This window comes from Dioscorea cayenensis, chromosome 16 (genome assembly GCF_009730915.1).
Source record: "Dioscorea cayenensis subsp. rotundata cultivar TDr96_F1 chromosome 16, TDr96_F1_v2_PseudoChromosome.rev07_lg8_w22 25.fasta, whole genome shotgun sequence".
NCBI classification, from domain to species: domain Eukaryota; kingdom Viridiplantae; phylum Streptophyta; class Magnoliopsida; order Dioscoreales; family Dioscoreaceae; genus Dioscorea; species Dioscorea cayenensis.
Genome location: NC_052486.1, coordinates 15,786,008 through 15,807,168, shown reverse-complemented (window position 1 = coordinate 15,807,168; position 21,161 = coordinate 15,786,008). Strand labels below are relative to the sequence as shown.

General features: G+C 45.3%; 3 pseudogenes; 2 read left to right on the top strand and 1 right to left on the bottom strand.

The window, feature by feature from the left end:
* LOC120278552 overlaps positions 1 to 854 on the top strand; it is a 1,691-nt pseudogene extending 837 nt beyond the window's left edge.
* A 6,862-nt stretch (positions 855 to 7,716) lies between these two features.
* On the top strand, positions 7,717 to 8,448 carry LOC120279413 (annotated as a pseudogene).
* Positions 8,449 to 14,623: 6,175 nt separating this feature from the next.
* LOC120279432 lies at positions 14,624 to 21,098 on the bottom strand (annotated as a pseudogene).
* Between the last annotated feature and the right edge of the window lie 63 nt (positions 21,099 to 21,161).

Sequence of the window (21,161 nt, the reverse complement as noted above, 5' to 3'; positions counted from 1 at the left end):
CGAAAGTGGAGAACGCATTGCGTTCTCTGGGCACATAGGATCAAACGTAAAGTAGCGCTTTCTTGCCAAAGTTTGGGGCAGCAAGAAACTTTAGGGCTTGTTGGAGCTGCGGAGCATAACGAATCGAAGCCGAAGGCGGATCAAGGTAGCTTGCACTCGCTAAGCCTATAGGCGAAGGGCCGAAGGATGGAGCGTGCAAAGTAAATCGTGCACCTGTCATGTGACCCGTTGGTCCCAAAGAATGCCTTTCGAGAAGCGACCCACCTAGAAACAGCTCTCCTTTAAGGGAGGCTAAAAAATGGAACTTCGATCTGATGTGGGTATCCAATCCCGCCACCGAGATGTCCAGATGATTCAAGGGACTTAACGAATGGCCGGCCACCATTGTTCTTAGAAGAGCAAAAAGCCCGGGGCATAGCAGGGATGAACCAATGTGAATGAGTGTAAGCTTCGTTGCCCTGAACACGATTAGTGCCGACAACACTAGGTGTTACCGTGGTAGCAAAAAGAAGCCAGCGGTGACAATTGAGAGGTTGTCATCGAGCACTCCGTCTCACGCGGGAATAGAGGTCAAATGGCAAGGCAAAAGGCTATACGCCCGTGTAGCTCCTCGCGGAGTATAGCTCACATCCAAAATCTGATTGGGGAACAAGGCAACACCCATAAAGCTCCGGCGGAAAGGAAAGGCATGTAAGGCCGTATGCCCATGGGTGCAGAATTCTTGGAAAAAGCCCAGGCTGACTCGGAGACCTGGGACCTTGGCTTAGCAACAAATGAAGGGAAGCTCTTCGAGCTTTCTCCGCCAGCGGCTTATTACGTGGTCGGCCTCGCTAAGCTTCGCTTCCCCCCCTTAGGAAACTTCATGAAGTAGTCGGCATTCTATAAGCGACTTGTCAAGTTTACAAAGCTTTGCTTCTTGTAGTCGGCCCTCCATGCCTCTCTTCATTTGCTTGCCTTCTTCCAGCCCAGAATGCCTACTGATGTTAAGCTGACCGCCAGAAGCTCACCCTTCGGGTCTCGTTAGAAGCGCAGGAGGCCAAGCATTCTACCAGACGTCCCGGCCTGGGAGCCCCGTTTGCCTTTACATTTACAATAGTCTTTCATTTTTCTTTATTAAATATAAAAAAAAGAAATATATATAAGTCGCTAAGTTTCAAAAGCAAAGATAAACATCCCCCTGTTATTGTAGTCAAGGGCTTATAAGGAAGGAGGCATTCCGGTGGGAAGGCCGACCACTACACTACACGGGGAGATCTCTATACCAAGTAATGAGTGATAGTGAAGCCAAGCCGGCCGCCTATAGGCGAAGGGATGAAAGCCCGACAAAGGTTAGACCTGATGGGAAAAAGTACGAAAACAAAAGTACGTTAAGGTTACGAAGTCACTTAGCCTCGGCTCGGCTAAGGTTATGGAATAACAGATTAGGTTTTAGGTAAGTGAAACTAAGGAACTAGCTTAACTGTTCTACAAAGGAGAAAAGCTAAGGTTATAGAGTCACTTATCCATCTATAAAGGGAAAGGGGTCGGTACGGAGTCACGTCAGCTGTGGAGGCTAAGGAATGGAGTTTTAAAGTATTCACCGAGACTACAAAGAAGTCAGTGAAAGTTAGCTCGTAACTAAGCCGGTATCAGAAGTGAAGCCCTAAAAAAAAAAGAAAAGCAAAGAAGACCAGGAACGAAGCTTCTTCTCTAATAGCCTCGTTGAATAGGAGGGTGAAGGCTTTTTCAAAAAGTTTGATAGAGGGGGCTTCGACCTTCTTAGGAAGAGCCGTACAAGGTAGCTTACGTATGGTTGGGAGCCGAGCCACTGCACAGGGGCTTAGGTCAACACTTATATATTAGCCAATCATCAATTGGAAGCAGGTAAAATGGTGATGAATTGCGATTGGTACAAACCTTCTAAAAGCGGCTTCTTGCGACCTGCCCAGAATGCCCATACATACCTTCGGTTCCAAGACCTTGTTCGCACAGGGAATAAAGGTCGGGTTGAAGTGGGCAGTCAGCTGGCTGCTTCTTGGCCACGCCCCCCTGCTTATAGATACGAGATACTTGATCTAAATTCTCAAGTAGGAAATTGCATACCATTGGCTAATATATGTATGGGAACATGGGTACATGATATTGAATGTCATCCAGGTCAAGGCGCAAAATTGGCTCGAGCCGCAGGAACTTATGCAAAAATAATTAAGGAGCCAGCCCCATAATGTCTTGCGCGGCTACCTTCGGGTCTTGAAAAACTCATAGATTCCCGATGCCGAGCTACTATTGGTATAGTTTCCAATCCCAACCATGGTGCACGTAAGCTTAGAAAAGCAGGACAAAGCCGGTGGTTAGGCAGACGCCCCATTGTTCGTGGTGTTGCAATGAATCGAGTGGATCATCCTCATGGAGGAGGGGAGGTAGACCTTCGGTGTCACCTTGGGGGAAGCCCACCAAAGCAGGATTTTGGGGAGTAGTGGGGGTGGGGAAAGGCGAATTTAGTTCATGCCACGACGATCTATATGGAAGGGAAGTTTTGTTGATGCTTTCCTATTTAGAATGAAGAAGAACAAAGAAAGTCTTTTTCGACGGAATTCAATGATTTCTCCGTACTCATTTACAATGGAAAAACTCATCTTCATTGTTAGATCACTGAAGGAAAGGTTGGTCATAAATTTGGAGAGTTTGCTTTTACACGGAGACAAAGACCTTCGAGAACAAATAAAGGTAAAGGAAAGGGGAAAAAGTGGATAAAGTAAAGTCTAAGTGCCATATGGCACGAAAAGGAAATCCGATTTCGGTAAGATTTGATCTGAATCGTAATTCAGATCCAAGTTGGTTCAGTGATGACGACCGCAAAAGTCACCGAATGGGCCCGGTCCGTCTTTTCCTGATCTTTGTCCCATATTTCTTAAAATAAAAGCCTTGGAAGGACGTTGCAGATGTCCGGGACGGACACGACTTCTTCTAACGCTAGAAGACCACAGGAAGACACCCGGGACCAGGGCATGTCGTGAAAGACGAACACTGGGCGGGCGTGCTTCGACCGTGTCTCCGAGGGCACGATTGAATGTAGATATCATGAATGCGAGGTGCAGGGATACCGGGACCGAGAAACCCGGGCAAGCACTCTCCCTAATGTGCCGATCGCTAAGCGCATCCAGGGCCCCGGCGCCCAGCTCTGCTGGAGAGGCCAGCCATTCGATCTCGAGAAGTGAGTACGTCTTCGAGTTCGGATAGACTGCTTTGCGTGAACGCCCTAGCCCTAAGAAAACAAGTGCTAAGTTTCATTTTCGGATCGGGTGAATAAACCGAAAGAAGAGACCTTTCTAGCTCGGCACCGCACTATGCTCCGCTTCAACTAATGAGAGTTTTCGGTAGAACTGGTGAACCACGCGAGCTAGTTAGATGCGTGGGACCAAAGAGCTCGTAGTAAATGATAGCGCAACTATGTAGTGGAAGGGAAGGAGCCTAAATCGACCACCTTTATTTTTTATTCAAAGACACAAAAGCATAGTACAAAGAGATTGGACTCTCGGATGAGACCTTGCAGCTATCGTTCTAATGCGCTCCTGACCCTATTTTCATTAAGACCGAAAACCCTATCCAAAGTAGAGCCTAGTTGAAGCAGTCATTTAAATCATAGAATAGAGAAACTTTTTAGGGATATAGATAGAGTCTCGCTCAATAAAGAGAGTTGTAGATTCATAGAAGAGAATCAGAGTATGCGGGCTACAAAAATGCGACCAGCCAGTTCAAGTTAGTGGAAAGAATATAGTACTTGAGTCATCGACCTCTCCCGAGCCCCCGGTTGCTTTGGCGCCCCACCCCATCGAGTCCTGTGTTGCCTACGCTTGCTGCTTGCAGCATGGATTCTTTAGATCTAAAGAATCAATGCTTTCCCCGGAGCGAGACTCTATCCAAATCTCAAAGAATAACGAGCTAGGTGGCCGGCGGGCAAAGAAAAGGGGCAGGCCGGCCGTTCAGGGCCTTGGTGATACGTTCTTCTTTCGAACCGTTTTGCCAATAGTGTGAGGGCGTCCATCTGGGGTGGGGCCTTGACTTTCAAATAACAACCGCATGTTCCTGCAGCGGGGGCCTTTCATAAAACCAAACCAGCCCCCGATTAAGTACCCGCTTGCTTTTGCTGGTAGGCCCATTTATGTTAGGGAAGCATTGTCCCTCAGCTATTACCAACCTCGGTGTGTAATCAACATCCGACTTATTATCGGTAGAAGTTTCATGCAAGCCCTGACCTCAGCTGTCCATTTCTTATTCATTCAGGGCCTATAGTGGACTTGGCGGTGCTCCTTTCTCAAACCAGAACAACTCTGAACGTTAGGGAAGACCACCCGGTCGAACTGACCGAAGGCACTTTCTTCTTACTTATCCGAACCGAACGTTATCGGCTTCAGCTAAGAGCAGCGTCGTTGCTTGATCGGCAGGGAGGAGCATCTCAAAGTATAGGGCAAAGGATCAAGCCCTTTTACTTTGTCGCCCGGTATCCACCACAGGTTGGGTTTGAGAGCCGTGTGATGGGTGACTATCCACCACGGTTCGGAGAGCACTTGTATGTAGTCTCGTCTGGTGAATGGAAGCCTCCGCCGCAAGAAAGAAGCGGCTCTTCCCATCGACTCCGTCACCATTGACTCTCTTTATTATTATGGTAAATTCGTCTATCAAGATGTCAATATGAGATCTTATTTCGGTTCGATACGTCCACCTACGATACTCACCTTTGACTTTCATCTCGGTAGGTGTGTTATTCTACATTTTCCAAAAAGGATATTCATTCATTTCTTTCTTCCACATCGACCACTACGACTGAAACGACGTGACAAATCAAGACCCGGAAAGGAGAAGGGCCTATGGTGGGCATTTGGGAAAGTCGGGCCGATCAGGTGTCTTCATTCAAGCGATGGTACAGAGGAAGAACAAAATGAAGTGAGAAGCCAGGGGGCAGAGAAAAGAGTCGAGTCGATCAAGCTCGACGACCGGGAGAAAGCAAAAGCGAAAGAAGGATTTGGTCGAAAAAGATGCAACGTTATGGATACTGATAAGTGCTTGTGCGATATGAATGCGAAGCATTATTTCCTTATGTTGAGCATTACTTTTCTAGGATTTTTACACTAATATTTGTGTTTTTATGTTACATTTATGCAGGTAGGGTTGTGAAACCAATTATGAAGGAAAGAAGGCAATGTGGATTACAATGCACCGATTTTGGAGGAAATCTTGCTAAGGTTCAAACGCGAAGACATAGGGTCGGGTGTGAGATGCTAGAGTGTGTGCCAACTTCCTCGTATTTGAGTGAGCACAACCATTTGTAGGGGCACAAAAGGCGGTCACACTCAAGCACTCCGACTTATGCACATAGAACAAGATTTCCATCAACTTGTCCGTCATTGAAGAAGCAAAGCGATCCACGGCATAAACGTGTGCCCATTTATGTTACCTCGATGAAAAGTGGATTCGGGAGTATTTTTTTGGCAAAAGTCATCGTAGTCTCCCGTGCAGTCGCCCGTGTAGTCGCCCGATTCCAGCCCTTTTTAAAGCCGATTTCAGCCCCGATTTCAACATTCTTTTCTCCATCTTTTCCCCAACTTGCGAGAGGGCTTCGGCTAGGGTTTCGAGTGGTATTGGCCAAGGTTTTGGAGAGGTTCTACAGCTCCGACATCGTGATTCCATGAGGAAGAAGGTTGGTAGGGGAGCTTCGATCGAGGCGTATCCTATACCAGACGAAGGAATCCTTGGATGACGAGTAGAGGACTTTCCACAAGACCATCGACACGACTATCGAGGGGGTTTCTTTATGGATTCATTGCTTTTACATTCTATTTCTTTGATTGTACTTAGTTCCATGGAGAGCTAAACCCCTAGTGGGTACTTGGGTGATTGTGAACCCTAGGATGTATTCGTTTCTTTAAACTTCTTTATTATGCTTTCAATAAATTGATGTTTATTATGAGTTCTAACCTTGAATGCTTGATTGTATGAACATTTCCCCTAGAGTGACACTAGGGTTGAGAGTTCTTGTTGGTAACCTTGTGAGTGACTCAGTGACACACCACGAACGTTAGACAAAGCTAGGTTGGAGAGGGTTGATAGGGTGAGTCGAGAGTGCAGGGAGGCGTCCCCTTTCCCCTCCGACGTGATAGATTCTACCTCTGTTCCTCAAGTTCTTTGCGGCCTTTGAGGTGATCTTAGTATCTAGGGCTTAATTATGGCTAGGGACCTTCCGCGTGGATCAAAGGGTTAGGTCTAAATCTAGGAAGAGATTTATCACTTGGAATCCCTAGAGCTCATTGCAACTCTATGCGAGTGCGAGGTGTTGAGATTGTTCGATTTCTCCTCCAGGACTTGTATAGAGTTAGGCATAGTTCACCTTAGATTTGGGACTATGTAATTAAGGATTTCCATGACTCACCATTGCATTGATTAGGAAGCATAATAGTGGGTTCTTGCACTTGAAGCGATTATCCTAGGTGAAGCATCATCCGAGTACCCCATCTTTATCGATTGCCTTTCCTCCTCCTTACTTTTACTCTCTTACTTGTTGCTTTTAATTTCTTAGAATTGAATCAATTCCACACTTATTATTGTTCATACTCCACATAGCAAAGAATCGAATTAAGTGTCTTTACTCCCTACTCCCTGTGGATTCGACCCCGCTCATCCGAGATTATTACTTCGACAAACCTGTGCACTTGAGGGATATAAGCAAGGGGACCTTGTCAGATACCATGACCGATCACCATCGAGAAAGATGAATTTTTCTACATCACTTTGGGTCAGCGGGTCCTTAAAGCATCCTAAATACGCCGGGGTTGTAAATGACGTAGCGTTCCTGATAGAAAATGACGACTCCTTCAGAAAAACAAAGTTATTCAAGTTGCCCTTTTTACCAAAGAAGTCCCGCTCTGACGGCCCGACGAGTCATCTACTAAAAAGGACCCTCCCCGCTGTGCGCCCCTCTTTGAATTATTCGGTCATGCAATACTTATTGAATACAAAGAACAAAATTCCGATCGAGCCCGTCGTAGTTCTCAATCATTTCGTGGCACCGGGCGTAGCTGAACCATCTACGATGGGGGGAGCGAAGGAAGGAAGCTTAGAAAAGAGAATACGCTCTCGCATCGCTTTTTTTGTAGAAAGCTCGACCAGCGAGAAAAAGTGTTTGGCCCAAGCCAAAAAGAGGTTGATCCACTTCATTCGCTTGGCGAATGATCTTCGCTTCACGGGAACAACAAAAACCACCATCTCGCTCTTTCCTTTCTTCGGTGCTACCTTTTTCTTTCCAAGGGATGGGCTTGGGGTGTATAATAACCTTTTTTTGGAGTATGCCCGGGAACTAGTCCTAGGTCAATTAAAGATCAAATGTTGGAACCTCATGGGTAAGGATAAGGTAATGGAATTGATAGAAAAATTCATAGACCTAGGTGGGATAGGGAGAATTGATAAAGGGAATAGAGATGATGATAAAGATCATACTGAGAAACAGAAGAATTCCGTACGGGTACAACTCTTATTTTAACGAAGTGCAAAAAATGCGATCTTTTTTGTCTAATAGAACAAAGACTAATACCTTAATTGAGTCGGTAAAGATCAAATCTGTTTATCAAAGTGCTTCTCTGATTGCTCAAGACATCTCTTTTCAACCGAGGAACAATCAAATCTCATTTCGTTCCATTTTTAGTAAAAATAGTGAAGGATATTCCATTAATAATGCCAAAAAGGGGTGGAGGGGATACGTATTTGTTGTTCAGGTCGATTAGGAGGTGCGGAAATAGCTAGAACTGAATGCGGAAAGTATGGAAAAACATCTCGTAATGTATTTAACCAGAAAATAGATTATGCTCCTGCGGAAGTATCTACTCGTTACGGAATTTCAGGTGTCAAAGTGCGGATCTCATATAGTCAAAATAAGAAGGGACGTGCTATATCCGAAACGTACCAAATATAATAAATCTAGTAAAAGGCAGATGTAGTAGGGGTCGCGAACCGGACGGTACACAACTTGGTTTTTGGAAGATATGGCACCAAAAGTTGTAGAGCTGGTCGTCTTTCATATCGAGCCATTGAAGCAGCGCGTCGGGCTACAATCGGACAATTCCATCGTGCTATGAGCGGACAATTCCGAAGAAATGGTAAGATATGGGTAAGAGTTCTCGCATATCTTCCTATTACGGGAAAACCTACAGAAGTGAGAATGGGAAGAGGAAAAGGAAATCCTACTGGTTGGATTGCTCGTGTGTCCACGGGACAAATCCCATTTGAAATGGATGGTGTGAGTTTGTCAAATGCTCGACAAGCCGCTACATTAGCGGCGCATAAACCATGTTCGTCAACCAAGTTTGTTCTGTGGTCGTAACGTAAGGGGAAAAACCGGGCCGGGACTCAAAAGAATTTGGCGAAGTGTTTGTTCCTGAACGACGGAAGTGGAAAGACAAAGAGGGAGAGGGATATACTCCTTTTTTTGTAATCGCCGAAATTGTACGACTTGTTTCAGGCGTACGACCCTGAGACGAAAACGGTATCACTTCTCCGGCCCGGTAAAGTGAAATAAATAAAATAATAATAGAAGAGCTAAGATTCAGGAAAGGATGACCTTAGGTTAGGGGTATTTGTTCCAGGAGTCTTTTTCTATTTCTTCTTCCCTTGATCCAAACTTGAATGTGAACATACCAATACGACGTATTCGCGAGCGCACCTAAGGATGACTTTCGTAAGTAGTGTGAACCAGGACTAGAAACTGGCCCCTGCAGTGTAAGCCGGGAGTACTGTAAAGGCCCTCTGCAGGGATAGAGGTTGTTCCTCTCGGACCTGACCAATCCCAAAGACAATAGCATCTGCGTGGCGACTCCACTGGGGAGAGTTTCAGTCTGTGGCTTATCTCAACCCTTTGTTGGTAGTTGCCCACTAGGAATCTTTTTTTGACACACTCAGTGGACTAAATCATCCACTGGCGACCTTGCTCCTCAACCATTTAGTCTAACAGTTCATTGCAGGTCTGACAGTCAACTTCTACGAACCCAAGCATCTATAGACCTTACTGGCACTGACTGTAACGATCCATAAAGACCGAAACCTGAAACTGAGATAGAACAGAACCATCAGATGATGAATAGTCCTCCGAAACGCTGGCTATCCGCCACCCCACTTGCATTATAGCCCCTCCAGGGCCCATGCCGGATCTCATAATCCTAGAGAACTTCCCGAAGTTCTTCGGTGCAGGATCTTACTCTGCTGAAGACTACACTACTTTCAAGATCTCTGCACTGATCATTCTATCGAGGATGAGACGGTAGCAGTCAGACTGAAAGTCAAAAACCTTTGACGGATGAGCTCTGAGCTGAGGGCAGTTGACCCCTTCCTCCATTTTTTGTTGGGATTTTTTTGAAACTGCCTCGAGGGTTAGGCCTAAACGATCTCATGAGCATTAAAAAACAGGAAAGAGAATATTAATGAGAATACAACGAACGGTAGAACTGCCTAAATAAACCTTTTCGCTAAGAGTTCTTTGTAGAACACGTTGGTTAGGGATCTGTACGTCCGTTTGTTTCTTAGGCCAATACATAGCCTTACTTAATACTTAAAAGTACAGCAGACGAAGCCCATAAGTCTTAAAAGTACATATGAGATTGCTAAAAGTACTTTTAAGGGGAGGAATCTAAGATTTTCGTAGGACATCTTCCCCAAAAGCAAGCACTCGCTTCCTTAGACAACAAGCAAAGCCCTCGCCGCGAAGAGCGAGTGCTTGACTTTGTTGTTCTTTGTAGGGGCAAAGCTCGTTCGAGGAAGCTCCTCAGTAATCGTCCGCGGAAAACTCCTATTTCCTTTCCTCCATCTAAGCGAGTGCCCTGCTTTGATTCAAAAGATGTTTCCGATACAAAGAATTCACTATTTCCTTCCGATGCAGTGACTTATTAATTTAAGGGGGTGAACGGACAGCAAGGGGTAGGCGGGCATTTTTATGTAACCGTCAGTACGTCGACGTTCGCTCAGGCGAGAGGTTGTATACCTGGTTAGACGATCAGTGGTAGCTGCTATAAGCAGCTCATGTCTCGTACTACGAATAAGAAAGTAGCAATAATAGAGATCTCTTTCCTCACCGAGTTTGCCGGCCTGGGATGCGGATTCGAACCACGTAGTTTATCGTTGATCCCGCGGGGAAAAAAAGAGCAGGCGCACCCCGTGCGAAATTCCAATTTTTCAAATCTCTCTACTATGAACAGAGTCGCCGGTAAACCGGATTTTGAGCATCGTTAAGGTAAATCAAAATCAAGATTGCAGGGTCTTTAGACACTTTTACCAGCGGGGGAGGCGTAAGGAGGTTAAGTACTAAGTTTTAAACGACCACATTCGAGGCGTCGACACGACGAAACGAGCCTTCAAACAGACCAAAATTGTCCTACCCAGGGCCACGCATAGAGATCAGTGATAGACATAAGCAGGCACTACCAGTCGAATAAAAAAAAACTTCCAGCCAGCAAGCACTCACCACTCATACATAGGGAGGTAGGAAGTCTTCTAGAAGTCGCATTACTTGTCGATGACCTGATTCTAGCAGCAGTCGAGATGCCTTTCCTGGGGGAACCCTTCCCTTGCATTCTATTATTGTATTGGCTTCAATCGATCCTGAATCGGCGTAAGGCGTAAGAAGTCATCGATCGGACGGCCTTAAATGCGACTCATCTCGGCTGATGGGGCTCATCTGATGTCATCTGTCGCCAGGTTTCGGTCTGGCAGGGGGGTCTCGGCTCATTCATGCTTCTCCCACTGGTAGCTTCATTTGCTTGAATCGGCGGATCAAAGATCGGGTTGTGAATACCTGCCCTTAACTGCTAGAGGTGGATCGGATGATAGGCCTCTATTTGTGCTTGCTCCTCCTTTTGCTATCGAAAGAAGTCAAACTTGAATTCGCTATTATTTCAGCCTTTCCAAATGAACCCTTCTCCTTCGGTCGAAAACGAGCTCCTTCTCCCCTGCCCCTTGACGGTCAATCCAGCTATAGCTCCCATGAGACGGCTGACCTCCAACTCTTAGCATCTTTCACGAAGATGCGCTCACTCTCTAAGCATTCGATTAAGTCACCTTAAGGCGTCAACTGTCTAGCCTTTGCTTTCTTGTCGTGCAATGCGGTCTTCTCAGCTCCCTTGCTCTGATGGATGCTTTCAAGGTGAGGTTATCGATGTCCAGTTCCGATCCATTAAGCTTGGCTCCGGTTCGGGACCCTGGTACTAGGTAAGGCTCTATAAGGCATGGTTCTCTTCTTCCGTGTTCTGGATCTGGATCCCCATCTATTGCATGGTGCCGATCTCTTGTTGAGCATAGTAGCTCCGGATCTTCATCTTCGAAGATGTGCTCGTGCAGTGATTGACGATGTTCAGATGCTCAGTTCTCTTCTGATTCTGGAGCGTAGGCATGGCCCAGGAGATCAAACTTGATGAATTCGGATTCTAATTCTCTTTTTTCTGTTTTTCCGGATCATCCAAAAGAGGAGGATCTCTTCAGTTGGTCACATTGATTCGGTGATCGGTAGACGCCAAATCTAATTTCACTATTTGCTAAGCCCAAAGAAAAGAGTAGTTAGCGGTAAAAATCTGGGCATCCCGACTTTCGAGAGACCTTTAGCAGAGAGCCTGGAAGGGGAGCCAAAGAAAAGAGAGGGAAGGGGGAAATCCGAGCAAGTCATACATTGTGGTTCAAGGAGGTATTCTGCATTCGGCTCATCCCATGCTAATGATTCTGACCTTGGAAATTAGGAAGCGGTAAAGGCCCCCTATCATCCTGCGTACCAAGATCCGTGGACACGGAACGAGAGTTCAAAGGCCTTTTTCTTTGCAGCCGAATTCGACTTTGATCGATATTGTATGCGCTCGGCGGACAGTCTGACCTCACATCATAGCTTTCGTTGCTCTTTCCCTTTCTCTTCCGTAGGAGAGCTTTATTTTATCCCGTCGTCTGCTTTTTGGGAGTCATTATTCGACCCCGTCTATGGATAGGAAAGCACTAGTTCCGGGTAAGCGGCTTAGAAAGTCTGTCTTTCTTCTCTTGGACCTGGACCTTGGCTTATATCTTTGGCTTATGAAGGCTTTACGAGCCCCCCTATAAAGCGAGTTTCACTAGCACTTGAGCTAGTATCCGTAGCTTTGTCTCGAGCTCAAGCCCATTCTAATCAAATCATTAACGTTTTTTCTAAAAGGACGAATGGCTTCAATCTTCATTGTCTAATCTTAATCTTCTCCACAATGCACTTACCGCTATCATTCATGTGATTAAGACTCATACAAAGTGTTCAGGTGGTGAATGAGGCAGAAATATACACATGAGTCGTGCCTACTTCCTCCGTGAATGCCCACCTCATTTGCTAATTGATAAATATCTGGTTTCAGTAGTTCAAAGAAAGACTGCCTTCGAAGGAGCTTTTTCAGGACCCCTTTTTCATGTGGTGATGGCCTGTTAGAGCTCATAGAGTATCCTCCGCAATTATGCATGAAAGATCTGGCCTGGGACGTCATTGTGTTCTCCCCGAAGAGGCCATTCTGATACAACCAATGTCTGGACCCGACATATATTCTTTCTCTCAGCTCTATAGTGGAGAATGGCAGTAGTAGACTGTCCTTTCCAGGACTGGAAAGCTGCTATTTTGCCTTGACAGCGACATGACTTTTTTGGTTGCTGGTGAATTGGTCGAGCAGCTCAATTTCTCTGAACGAGATGTGAAATTAATAGCAAAGTTGATCGACATGTCAATAAGGAAGATTATTCCCAACGTCAAAGCCTCAGTTGATCGAACGTCGTGGGTCTGAAAAAAAAGACAGTATCTGGTTGGATTTTCATGGGAGGCATTGGCCGTCAGTGGATGACGAGGAGCTGAGATCAGAGTTAGAGTGGGTTGATTGCTGTATCGGCAACCACTCAAGGAGCCCACTTGACTTAGAGGGAAGAGGCAGCAAGCCATAGAGATTGAGAAGAAAGGGGTAAGTTCAAAGGCCCTGTGATGTATTCGATTTAATTTCTATTGCTGCTACTTCTAGTTCAGCACCTATGCCACCATTTCCCTGGGAACTCCAGCATGAATTTGAAAACCAGGCTTCTCGGGCACGACCGTCGATGGGGGCAATTCCAGGCCAGGATATGCGGAAATTTCATTCATTGCTCCACCGCCTGCTGACTGCAAGTAGTGTTTAATAGTGCAAAATCATCAAATTTCTCAGTCTGGACTTTGAGAAAATAAATCTCTACAAAATTCAGAATTTCATTTAGTTCCTTACTAGAAATGAAGACCTTCGCTCTGTACCAGCTTCCCACTGAAAACCAGATTTGCTCGAAGTGTCGCCAAATAACTGGCACTGAAATCAGTCCATGCACTTCATGCGAGCAGCTCTTTCTCGATTTGGCTACGAAAAGGTTCTCTCTTTCTATATTTTTTTTATAGTGTGAAGTTGACCACTACTACTCGACTAGTTCCTAAGGTGTCAGTTAGTGGTATCTTTTTTTCTCGCCGACGGGAAAAAAAGAAGGCGAAAAGAAAAATAGAGTTTGTCCGGCTTAAAAGTCAAAGTACTTCTCAAAATCATTCTTCTTTCGACGGTTGGTCAATTCGGGAAGCTCTCTCCCTCGCTAAATGACAGAAAGAAAGCTTGACTCTAGCTTCAGCCTTACTTATTCAGGGGGGATTGAAAGAAGAGTCTCTTTGTTACTTGTTTCATAGCTGTCAAGAACCCCTATAGACGATAAGGTTATTAAAAAAGGAGGTCAAGTTACGAAGTCACGTCGACGTAACAGGGGAAAAAAGCTATCATCGATAGACCCGCTTCCATCGCTTCTTCAAGACCTATGTACTTCTTCCTCCGTCCCGGCCGTAGCCGAGCAAGTCTTCTTCGCCACCCTTCCACTGGTCGGACCCTCACTCCATGAAGACTAGGCTAGGCTTTTATTCGCAATAGCAGCCTCTGCCTACTAATCCTTGCTTTCTCCGCCGGGATGGGTGGGGATAGGCATTTTTTTGCGGAAGGTTCTAACACAAGAGAGGCAAAAAGAGATTCAGCTAGACGTCCGTAATGGGAAGTAAGCGCATCAGGGAGATGGACGGATGAAACAGAGCAAGGGAAGCGTAGCATTGGACCTCCCAACAACAACCCCTATTTTTCTTTCCGGTCCCTGACGGCTATTCGAAAAGCAAGAGGGTTTCACCTTTTTTTTGTGTTGAAGGCGGTCTCATGGACCGGTCGCCTTTGATACTTCAGTAGTAAATTTCGTTCAGTAGCGCCTAAAAAAAAGAAGAAAAAAATAGGGCTATAAGTTGACCGTTTGCTATTGCTATTGCTATAAGGACTGCTCGCCTTTTGACGGCTTGGCTTCGCTATCGCTCCTATGTAGTGGTCAAGGAGTCTTCCTACCATACCAGAATGCCTATATTATAGTGCGTTAAGCTTCGCCAGAAGCAAGCAAGACGAGGAAGCGAAGCTTCGTAGACAAGGCTCGTTCCGTGCTTTGACTTACGAGCTCGTGTAGTAAGGCCCTCGCCCTATTTCTTCAATAAGGGCTTATGCACTCCACTCGCTGTCTACTAAACCGAGCGAAGCCTTCCTGGAGCTTTCCCCTTCCCTCACCCTTCTTTCCGCTCCAACTTCCTCGGTTTAGTTGGTTTGGAGGATTAATTGATTGGATACCCGAGAACCATAATCTTTCAAAGGAACAGCTTCTACGATGATAGATAGGGGTCAGGTTTGGCATCTATGACCCCTGCACTCCAAACAGTATGCGGGCCTTTCAGCTCGTACTGCTCACACTCCATGATTTTCACGACGGCACCTCCGCTACCATAGTGTGAGCTGGGAGTAGCTCCAAAAATCCCGGCCTACTAAAAAAAAAGAGCTTGAAAGTCAACTTCAACAACAAGAACACGAAAAAGTACACTTTGCTTGCCCACTAATCTGATCATATGTGAAATCCAATCCCTTCTCCGGGCCGGGAATCGGAAGTCCTTTATGGAAAGGTGGGAAAGAAAGGAAAATGGCCGGATTAGCAGGAGGGACGGCGGCCCCACCCTGAAACAAAGGTGTACGTACATAAAAAGAGGTTAGTTATGTTGGTCTCCTTCCCATCTATATTGACTGGGAAGAGGGGGGAGGCTCTTGCGGAAGCCCTGCCCGCCCTTCTCTATTTTGAGGGATCCCTCATATTGATGATTCCAGGCTTTCAAGACTGGTAACAGACGGCTAGGAACAAGAAGAGGATAAGTAGTCTCTACCGTAGCAAGTCCTTCTCCTTCCACTGAGACGGTTTTGTTCGTTCACCGCGGCACGAAAAATGAAGAAGCTGGAATAACTCAGAAAGAGGCCGTTAATAGCTTTTTATAATAACTGTACGATCTTGGACTGGCCCCCTTCGCATGACCTAGAATGAAAAAGAGGTCCGTGCTACTATAAGACCTCTCAACTCCTCCCTCATGACACTATTGCCTTGCCATGGGGACGGGGTAGCCCCAACTTCTATAGGTCCTTGGTTTGACCTCCTAATGAGAATTGAGGTCCTTGCGCGGGTGTCTCATCCCTAAGACTTGCTTGCTCCGTATAGACTGCCCCGTGGTTCCTCGAGTGCCAGCCGCAGAGAGGAATGCCATCAACTAGGGTGCTATTTGCCACTAACCACTCGCTCGCCGGCCACTCGCGCTCCGTGTTTCAAGATTGTTATCCCAACTGCCTCCTCTCGCTCTCACCGGAGCCTCGGCCCTTCTTCTATCTTATCTCATCGCGTTGCTCTCCAGCCCGCCATTGTAATAGCTTGCTTCTCGGTGGCTCGCACCGCGACCCCGGGTGGTGCGGCTGAGCCAGAGTGGGCTCAGAGATCGGCCTATGTATCCGGGCTCACGCGTAAAGACATGATTAGTTCCATGAATCGCACTACACCCGACCATAGTAAACTCCTTCTCATTGTACCAAAAATTGAGGTATGATTTGAACGACTGTGCACAAGATCACATTTGACACCGAGGAAGGTACATCCCAACTATGAAGTACATCGCCAGTGTTACAATCATACGTAGATGAGTTTTTGGCTGGTACAACCACTCTATTATCCACTTCTAATAAACATGATTGACCCACTCGATCATCTTCTAGAATCGTATAATCACTAAAAAGTGAGTGACTGCTCATCGTAATCAGTATAGTCCGAATACTCATAAGGTTGGGTCGACGCCCATCTCCCCCCAAACTTGACTTGCAAGTTTCCCCGTGACACGTCCGAATATACGTGTAAACCGCAAGTGCACGGGTGTCGAAGTAATAATTACCCCGGTGAGTGGGTAGTCGAATCCACAGGGAACGAAAGTATTAGTATTAACCAATTATTAGTTATCTAGTCAAAATCAATGGATATGATGGAATGAAATAATTGCAAGAGAATTAATAAACAAGCAAACGAGCAAGAAAACAAGTAAAGGAGATCTCAATCAATAAAGATGAGGTACCCGGGCAATGCTCCACCTAGGATCTAACATGAAGCTCACGATTCACTAAATGCTTCTAAACCGAGTCTAACGAGTCAAGGTAGTCCAAGAACAACCAGCCCTTGCTTCCAAGCCACTGGTACTAGTCCCCTACAAGGTCCCGTGGAGAAATGGCTCAATCTCAACACCTCACACCCCATATGACCGCAATACACTCTAGGGACACCTAAGAGTGAAACCGATTCCTAAGGATAGATCCAACCCTAATTCCCGGCGAAGGATCTCTAACCCCTACAAGGTCCCCCGGGAGAAATCTCTCAATCTCACGCCTCACACCAAATATGGTTGCATAGAGTTTAGGGAATACGGAGATAGGAAACACTCAATCGGAAGGGAGAGGGGACACTCCACTATCTCATGACTCACCCTCTCAACCCTCTTTAACCTTGACGTTCTAACTCTAATGGAGACCTCTCTCACATCAAAGTAACAAATCATGCAAATCCAATCAACCACAAGGATTAATTAAACAAGCAAGCAATGGCAATACAAGGTTAAAACTCAAATCAACTCGAATTAATAGAAACATAAAGCAAATCATTACAAAAACATAAATCCTAGGGTTCACATGCCCAAATACCTAGTAAGGTTTAGCCCTCCATGGAGAAAGTTACAAAACAATTATTATTACAATGAAAAGCAATGAAAACCATGAAGTAAAACCCCCTTAAATTCGTGATGATGGCCTTGATGGGTTGCCCAACGTCTTGAAGAATCCTTCTCCGAAGCTAAGTCGCCAAAGGCCCCCTCTTTGCTATGACGGAGAGAAGATCAATCAAAGTTAGTGATGGACGCCCCAATATCGCCAAAGACCTCCTCCAAAAACCCTAGCCGCCTTTGCCTTCAAAGTGCTCTCGAAAACCCTTGCCAAAGTCCCTCAAAAATAGGGCAAACGGCCTATTTAAAGCCCAAAATCGCGCTCGCCACGCGCCCTCATGCGGCCGTAGGATTTTCCACGCCGCCGCGTGGTCAGGGAATTTCCACGCGGGCGCGTGGAATTTTCGCACTGGTGCGTGAACAGTAATTTGTTACAGTATTACTACAGTGAAATTGCTACATTAATTTTCACAAAACGCGAACCGAACACTCTTCTCTTGAGGCCACATGTCCGGGCACACGCCCATGTGGTAGGCTATAGAACTTTTCTTCATGGACATATCTTTGAGAGGTCTTGCAATCTTCACAAAGAGAAAGAACATGAAGATGTTACTGCCTTTGTACCCTTCCAACTAGTGAATTGACTTGAATCTTCTTGGAAGTTGGCAGACATCTCCATGTTTATGAACTCCTCTCGTGTCTTGGTCCTTGAATTGAACAAGAACTCCCAACATTGTGTCTTTATAGCCTATCTTTGCTTCCTTTTTTTATTCTTCAAGGCATTCACAACCTATATGCATAAAAAGAACACCAAATACACAATATGAGACATAAACCATGGTAAAATTAATGCTCAATGTATGTAAAACATATATAAAAATATGTCTACTCAAACACTTATCACCCCGCAAAAAGCTCTCCACGCCTACTCTTAGAAAGATCACTATTCTTCTTTAGCTAGGTAGTTTTTCTCCCTCTCGGAGACCGTAAGACCCCGGTGGAATCGAAGGACCGCTTACTAATCGGCAAATAGGCAAGAGGGGACCCTTTCTCGCCTACCCTACCTACTTGATTAAGCTGGAACCGAAAAAGACCTGGTTCCACACACATGAGACAGTGAGAAGGTATGGGATGACCAGTTCACCACGGAAAGCGAATTCGATCCTATAGTCGTCTTTATTGGAAAATGCATAGTGGAAAGCTAGTCGGCCCGGCAAAGTTTTAGGCCCCAATAGATCAGATCAAGAGTGATTCCTCACCTATCCTATCAGGGGCCAAGTTGAACGCTCGAGTATAGATTCCTTATGCTCATGTGAACGGTCGGCCCCTGTAGATCTAAAAGGATCCATCCATAGGGAAAGTTTGTCCATGAAAAAAAAGTCGTTCATGAGATCTCGAATTCTCACATTCCAGTGTGCATTATGCCAGCAGGTCCCACCCCCAATTGATTGAGTCATCTTATTATATATATGGACAAAGTCTATATCCTCTATCTAAATCATAGGATCACTCTCTTATTAGGTAAATTCTCTGTGACGTGACATTTCACCGTTCACGATATCCCGCTGCGAACGACTACTCGGTGGAGGAGTAGAAGCGTTGGTCCCCTTCGGTCAAGTGCTTGTGCCTGTTGCTACCTACCGTAGGACCTCCGTCCCCAAAGCGAAGAAAGAGGAGCAGGAACAAGAGGTTGTCTTCTCCTGACCCAGTTCCGCAATGACTACTGATAAGTGTCTAAATGTAGATGTTTTCATGTATATATCGTATTCACTTTGCATGTATTTTATGAGGTTTGATGCCCGTTTTGCTTTTAATCATCTATTATTTGCTTTGTAGGACATAAGGAAGCCATGAAGAACAAGAAGATATCATTTGGGCGAAAAGAGAAGAAAACAGGAATTTCATACTACCCCCATACTACCCAAGTATAGGTCAGTATCCAATCGTAGAGTTGGGATTGTTTTTAGTGTCCCATGATTTCCATACTACCCAGTATAGGGACCGTATGTACCCCGTATGGATCATGAATCTATGGTTTTTGGGTGTTATATGACCCCTATACGACCCCCATACAACCTGTATGCCTCGGGGGGTATAAATACCAACTTTTAGGGCATAAAAAGGGGACTTTTGGATGGCCCTTCTCTTGGCCGACTTTGGGAGAGCACTTGGGAGTTTTTGGGCGACCTTGGGGAGGAGAAGAAGGGCAAGGAAGCTAGAAGATCATCCAAGCCCAAGATCCAAGTCTCTCAAGGAAAGAAGGTGACATCATTCAAGGGGAGATTTACCATGATTTGAAGGAAGGAGACCCACATCTAGAGGAAGCGTCATTTGGCACTCCTTTGGCGGGGAAAGTGTCATTCGGCATATTCTTCACCTCCTCCTTCACCATTTCATCTAGGGAGTGTCATTTATGCTTTTGTTTCATGTTTTGCTTGTTTATATTGCTTGTTGTGGGATGATGACACACTAGACCCCCAAGGCCACCGGGTGTTGGTGAACCTTGGGGGGTTTTATCATGTATGTTGGATGATAACTCGTTAATTCCATGCTTGGGTAATTTTGAGATTTAATCCATTGTTTTCATGCTAAGTGCTACACTAAGGAGAAATCCGTAGCTCTTTTATGAATGATGCATGTAGATGTAACTTGCTTGCATGTATTAGGTCATGAATAGATTAAAAGGGGATGCTTGTATCATCACGGAGAGAAATCGGGTGTTTGGTAGCCCTCCATGTAGGTTTAATCCGAAGAAGAGTAGGTTTAATCCTAAGTGAGATTTCCTCGTACTCAGATGCAATCGTAGGAATTTATATTTGGAAGAAATTCCCATATCTATGTTCGTATGGGATTAGGGGTTCAATCGCGAGAAATTGGGGTTGTTCTAATCATGGAATCTCATGGTCCATTTTACCCTTGCATCTTTTAGATCATCATCCGTGTTGCATGATAACCCTCAAGGGATCCCGATCCATAGGCCTTTGCATCTCATTGATTTTCTTGCTTGCTTATTGCTTGTTCTTTTCTAATTTGGTCATAATCTCATTTTTAGCTTTAATTACATTTACTAGAGTAAAAATCCATCACTTGAGATCTTAGGCTAGATAATAGCTCGAGAAGGAGTAATAGGAGATCCTTAGCCCCGTGGAATACGATCCTCGCGTCTTCACACGAGGTATTACTAGGCGATTCCGTACACTTGTGGGGAAGCAATCAACTACCATGGTTGTCGCCAACGGGGATCCCCATTCCCGAAAGGTAACGTGGCGGCCATTAGGTCCAAAGTTGCATGCCACTGCTGTGGTGCCGTTAGATTCATGACTTCAGCGCCGTTATCGGACATTGTTAGCTGAGCATCTATTTTTCGTATATCGCTCCACACTGAGAAGAGGTATGTGTACCTCCAGCAACAACAATAATGGAACCATAGGCTCCTATGCTGGGAGCATTTCGGGGTATAGGTCTAACCAACTCAACTCACCCTTTCTAGCATGCTATAGTTCTTATAGTCTCTCGGCGACGGGAATGGGAGATTACCGGTAAGCCAGAATGCTTCGCGAACCACTAGTACATTTCGTTGCACTTATATCACCCTTGTTAAGAGGCACAATCCGATACCATTGATGTCCAATAGCTTTGATAGTAATGGTTGGATCTACTACTACCTCGTCCATTGAGTATAATAGAGCAAACGATGGTATAGCAATGAACATCAGGATAATACTTGGAAATATAGTATGAATAATCTCGATAGTAGTTCCATGAACAATCCTTAGCTAGATTGGATTAGTTTTCTCATGGAAATGCCATAAAAGCTGTGAACGACATCCGTGATACGAAAACCAAAAATCGGAATGAGGAAGAAAAAAGATATTGTGATGTAAGTTAATGATTCCTTCCATAGTAGGTGTTCTTTGCGTCTTGAGATCCTAATTGCCATGGCTCCTCAGACATCACAAGGAGCGATTGTAAGGAATCGCCATTCTAATTCTATAACAATCATTGGAATTTCCATTCCATTACTGCTCTCCTTTCGAGAAATCAATATAGAGACTTGAATAGACTT